This window comes from Moschus berezovskii, chromosome 3, assembly GCF_049115385.1.
Source record: "Moschus berezovskii isolate FMDL1 chromosome 3, NW_MosBer_1.0, whole genome shotgun sequence".
Taxonomy (NCBI): domain Eukaryota; kingdom Metazoa; phylum Chordata; class Mammalia; order Artiodactyla; family Moschidae; genus Moschus; species Moschus berezovskii.
The window spans coordinates 12,195,350-12,201,056 of NC_142462.1; the positions used below are offsets into that span (position 1 = coordinate 12,195,350).

At 41.9% G+C, this 5,707-nt stretch overlaps 1 non-coding gene across 1 annotated transcript; it reads left to right on the forward strand.

The window, feature by feature from the left end:
• Positions 1-3,812: 3,812 nt before the first annotated feature.
• Positions 3,813-3,884, forward strand: TRNAR-GCG (transfer RNA arginine (anticodon GCG)). Its single transcript has one exon. It is a non-coding gene; the product is annotated as a tRNA-Arg (tRNA).
• The last annotated feature ends 1,823 nt before the right edge of the window (positions 3,885-5,707 follow it).

Sequence of the window (5,707 nt, forward strand, 5' to 3'; positions counted from 1 at the left end):
CTTTGATGTGGTGATATTCAAAAGAATTTGGACACCCTTGTATCTACAATTTTCAATGCATATTGACTAAATTTTATCTATGAATTTTTAATTATATAATTATTAAAATATGCATGTTATTGGATTATCTAAGAAAATTTTAAGCATAAAGTAGATTTAAAAAGATACAAATGATAAAGCTATACATGTGTTAAATTTAGAAAGCTTATTTAAGCTCTTGAGAATAAATTGTTTCTTGACTATGAAATTAAAATATTTGAGTTGGAAATTAAATATATCATCACAGATAAGTAGATTTTAAAGGTGACTATTTAACAAACTTGTAAATGGGACCAAGTATTATTCAAATGCTCATTTGAAGTGATTGCTAAAATGTGCAGGAGTATAAATAGAATATTTTGTAAGTTGAAAACAAAATATTAATGAAGATCTAGTGTTTTGTAGCTTTAATAGTTGGCATACTAATTGTTTAAAATGCAAATACAGCTCTGATTAGACTTCTATGTATTAAATTATTAAAAATAATTCTCAAGGGCATACAGATCCTACAACATGAGTAAAAAAACTAAAGAACTAAAATGCATGATCTGCTTCCCAACGTCTGGGAACATGGTCAGAAATTTTCACATTTGAAAATGGTCTAATTAATTACACAAAAACATTGTTTTGGCGAAAGATACTTATGTGAATAAAGGATTTAGATAATCCTAGTAGAGAATGTTTAGTAAATATTTTGAGTCAAACATTACATTAAGAGCAGGCATCTATGTTTGCAAAGCTTCAGGACAACTGTATGGATGTGGATATTATTATTTTTCCCATATTTCAGATGACAGACAGAAGTCTAGTAGGGTTAAGTGATTTTCCCAAAGACCTACAATTCGTGGAAAACAGAGGGAGCTTGCAAAGTGATGAAGGCACAGCAGGTCACATCATCCCATCAAGAGCAAGGAGGCTCCTCTCATAGATGAAGAGGACCAGACTTCCCCTCTACTTAAAGCTGGAACCATTGCATTCCTTGGATACTAGCACTCTCATTGCTGAATGACAGTCTGTAAACTAGCATGCTGAAGGAGCGGGATATGCACTGAGGAGAGCTTTGTGCTCATCTGTTCTGAGTCCCTGGTCTAAAATCCCCCACTCTTCCAGGTAGAGATGGCTGATGGGACTCCTCAGAAGGAGTCCTAAGACACCAAGGCCATCAGGGGGAGCATCCCTTAGTCTTGGCTGCAAGAGTGTGGTCTGAGGATGAATGCCCACATGCATTTGTCTGAAAGAAGGTTTGAGATGAGAGCGCAACTCGCCCACAAGAGACCCAGAAGCCTGAGGCCCAGTAAGTGAGCCTTGGAGTCATAGGCTGGAGCCTAGAGGTCTGAGAATCCAGAGAAGATGGGTAACTGGGAAAGGAAGCAGAATGGGATACACTGGAACAGCAACTGATGCCTGCTTTTAGGAATTTCAGAAAGCACACTTTCTTGGTGGATTAGATTCACTAAAGTGGTGGGAAGTGAGTGGATGAGTTTCCCCATTGCTCCCAACGTCTGCCACAAGTCGGAGAATTTCCCCAGAATCTTTCCCCAGAAGGCTCCCCGTATCTTCCTCTGGACTGTGAGATTCAGATCTGGCAGTGGATATTTCTTGATGAGACACGCAGACAGCCTAAGGCCTTGTGCATGAGAAGACCAAGGGCTATTCGAAGCAGGGACTAGTGAAGGGAAAAGTCATCGAGAAACGCACTGAGGTCAGCTGGCCAGGTACTGTTTGGGGGCAAAGCAAGATGGAGTCTTGTAATGAGATAACTTTCCTTGAAATTAAGGGTTGGTTGTCACCTCTTATTCATCCACTCAACCGTTCATAGAGCCTCACTCATGCCCACATCCAGGTGCAGGCAAGCTGAACAATGGTTGGTGTGAGCCTTGTCCTTTAGGAAGAGTCTTAACAAACCTCTCAAAAGTACTGAAAAACCCACATGACCCCTGTCTGCCGGGCCTGTAAATTACTCATCATGGGCCTCTAAACTACTCAACACGACAGGATACATGACAATAGTTTCCTTTATAGGAGGGAAGCAAAGCCTTGAATCATGTGTCCAGACAGCTTACTTGGCCTGTCCTGGCAGGCAGGCAGTGGGAGTTGGCAGGGGGCACTGGCTCCACAGTTGCATTTTGCAGGGATAGAGTGGTGTCTTCTGCAAGGAGTAGATTCCATGTCCTCCCTCCACCACCACAATGTGAGTACCTCTCACTGAACCCGCCGGGATCATATATGACTCACTCACAGTAGTGACAGCGAGTGCCTGGGGCTGGGTTTCCTCCTTCCGAGGTGGGGATGCAGGCCCTCCCTGTGAGTCCCACAGTGCAGCCAAGCAAGTGTGTGTGTGTGTGTGTGTGTGTGTGTGTGTGTGTGTGGAGTGGTGAGGTCATTGGCAAATGTGTCAGGGGCTTATTGCGGGGTCTGAGACCAGATTAGAGACAAGTGTTAATGATATTTGGAAAGGGGAAAGCAAGAATCCATGCTTAATCCCAAATTCGTAAATTACCCCTCCCACCTTTTCCCTTTAATAACCATATGCTTGTTTTCCATGTCTGTGAGCTTATTTATGTTTTGTAAATAAGTTCATTAGTATCACTTTTTAGATTCCGCATATAAGCAATATCATATACACCCTACTATATAAAATAGATAACCCACCAGGGCCTACTGTATAGCACAAGAACTGTACTCCATATCTTATAGTAACCTATAAAAGAATATATATACACATATAGATAGATAAAGAACATATATACTTATAATATATGTGTAACTAAATCACTTTGCTGTACCCCCAAAACTACAACATTGTACATCAGTTATACTTCAATAAAGAAATACAGTCTTAAAATGTAATGATGAAAAACAATTGGGATCCTAGCATGATTACTGCAGTCCCAGCCAGGGGCTACCAGGGACAAGGGAATGGTAAGTGGATTCCATGTGTTCCTAGGATGTACTGTGTGCACAGTCAGACCATGTAGGAATCTCAGGAGAGGAGAGGAGAGGTGTGGATGTGGTGAAGGAATTTTGTGGAAAACTTTGGCCACCTGATGCGAAGAGCTGACTCACTGGAGAAGACCCTGATGCTGGGAGGGATTGGGGGCAGGAGGAGAAGGGGACGACAGAGGATGAGATGGTTGGATGGCATCACCTACTCGACGCACATGGGTTTGGGTGGATTCTGGGAGTTGGTGATGGACAGGGAGGCCTGGCGTGTCACGGTTCATGGGGTCACAAAGACTCGGACATGACTGAGCAACTGAACTGAACTTAGCTTAGTTTGCTGTGTGAGCAGAAGGACATCTGGGGGGTTGGAAATGGGTGGTGGTGCTGACCACTGCTTCTGAGAGAGGAAGGAAGAATTTGACCTTACTTTGGGGCCAGTTTGCTGCTCAGAGATGCTCTTCCTTCAAAACCTTGGCAAAGGGCTCTGTTACCAGTCTCGTCTCCCAAGTAGAGTGGCAGGCATCACTCCACCTGATGCAGGCAGGCAAGGTGCTGTGTGGGAGCCAGCGGGACCACTGAGAGGGATGCCAGCCGGCCTGTTTCACCAGCTCCCAGGCATTGGAGGCCTCACCCCTGCATCCTGTCCTGCTTGGCGGGATGTTCATGCCTCTTGGAGTGATGTTCATGCCTCTTGGAGAGGATATTTGTTCTCCTGACCATCTTCCTTTTAGGAAGAAGAAATGAGGGTGATTCTCATTTGACTCATGCAAGGTCTTCATTCTCATCTCTGCACTTACCGAAATTCTATGGACTCATTTTTAGCTAGGGCTTCCCTGATATTTCAGTTGGTAAAGAATCTGCCTGCGATGCAGAAGACCCAGGTTCAATCCCTGGGTTGGGAAGATCCCCTGGAGAACGGAAAGGCTACCCACTTCACTATTCTGGCCTGGAGAATTCAAAGGACTGTATAGTCCATGGGGTGGCAAAGGTTTGGACACAACTGAGGGATTTTATTTCACTTCATCTTAGATCACAAAGATCATCATTGGCGATACTTGTCACAGAGCCTGGGATTGCAAAGATGGCCTTGCTCTGTGTTTTTGCTTTGTCCAGAGCACCTTTTCCTCATTACCAGTCACTGGGAACAGGAGTCTTAGTATAGGTGAATTGTCCCAGGAATCCTTTTGAGACGGAGTCCACCAGACTCTGTTGCACATCTACTCGGTAATATTACACTCAGCAAATAGAGAGGGGATGCTAGGTGTCCAGCTTGTGAGTGAGACCTAGAGCTGCCTGGTCCTCCAGGACAATCCCCCCAACTTCTGGTTGCAGGTCACAGAGTGTCCGCTTCAGGCGATCATACCAGAAGGAATAGTGTGATCCTCCATTTAGTAACATATGTTACTGAAGCCAATCACATGTTGGGTTCTATATCCATTTTTTAAAAAATTTTATTGGTGTGTAGTAGATTTACACTGTTATGCTAGTTTCTGCTGTATAGCAAGGTGAATAGTTACACATAAGATAAGTGACAACTGTCAAGACTCATATATTCTGCTAATGGAAATGATATGGAAATGACACCATTTCAAAGACCAACATTTTCATATGCAAAATAGATCCATGTCAGTGTAAGTGAACTTTAATTATTATTCTTTTTTCTCCTCCATACATATTTATCCTTGCCATTTAGTGATGTCATGTTCTTTAGCTATGTGTAAAGTCTGACTCCTTTCTCCCTGGCACCATATTAACTGCCAACGCTGTTCCAGCTATACAATATCTATGCAGGTTTTGGTGTGCTTCTTATTGAAAATGGCTCTCTTTTCCAGATCCTGAAATTTTTAGAATGAGAAGTTGCTCTCACATCCTTTTATTTGACATTTTAGACCTACCATGTATGCATATTAGTCACAAAAAGTCTTGCCCCTTAGAAGACAAGGTGCTTGAAAGCCAAAGGAAACAAGGGCAGAAGCAAATTTTCTCTAGACACACTCAGAGAGAAGATGGTTTTAATGTAATGTCTTTTGATATATCAGAGTAATATGTAGGTTCTCTTCTTGGGAAAAAAAAACACAGTAAAAAGCTTTGGAGCAAAGGAAAAAGTCATCTTGCTTATGAAAACCTTTAGTTTTAACCTTAAAATCTTTTTTGCTTTCCATTCACATGACCTTAAGAGCTAGATGGGACCCCAAAGTCCACCTAAACAGTTTCCGCAGAAGCAGAGTTCTCTTTTATAACAGTTGTGGAAGATCACTATTTATCCTCAATTTAGCACTGGAAATAAGGAGTTCAGCAATCTAGGAGCTGGCACATACTACTCCTGGACAATGCTTATTATTTAAAATGTTTTTCTTATCTGAAGATCAAATCCTTTCTTTGAAATTCCCACCACTTGTCCCAATCCTACTACAGAATGGAAGAATCTCTTATTTCCCCCAAATAAGTCCTTCGTACATTTGAAGACAAGCATCATAAATTCCTAAATTATCTTTCCTGTGATACACATTCTAAATGTATTCTTTCGTTTAACGTTTATCCAGTACCTATCTTATCTTTCAGAATCTCATGCTTGTTGCTGGAGACAAAGGTGAAGGGAAAGACCTCTGCATTTGATCTATCAAGAAAGATGCTCAAAGAGAAGTGAAGCATTGAATATATGTGTGTGTGTATATATATATATATATATATACTGACTCTTTGTGACCCTATGAACTGTAGCCCA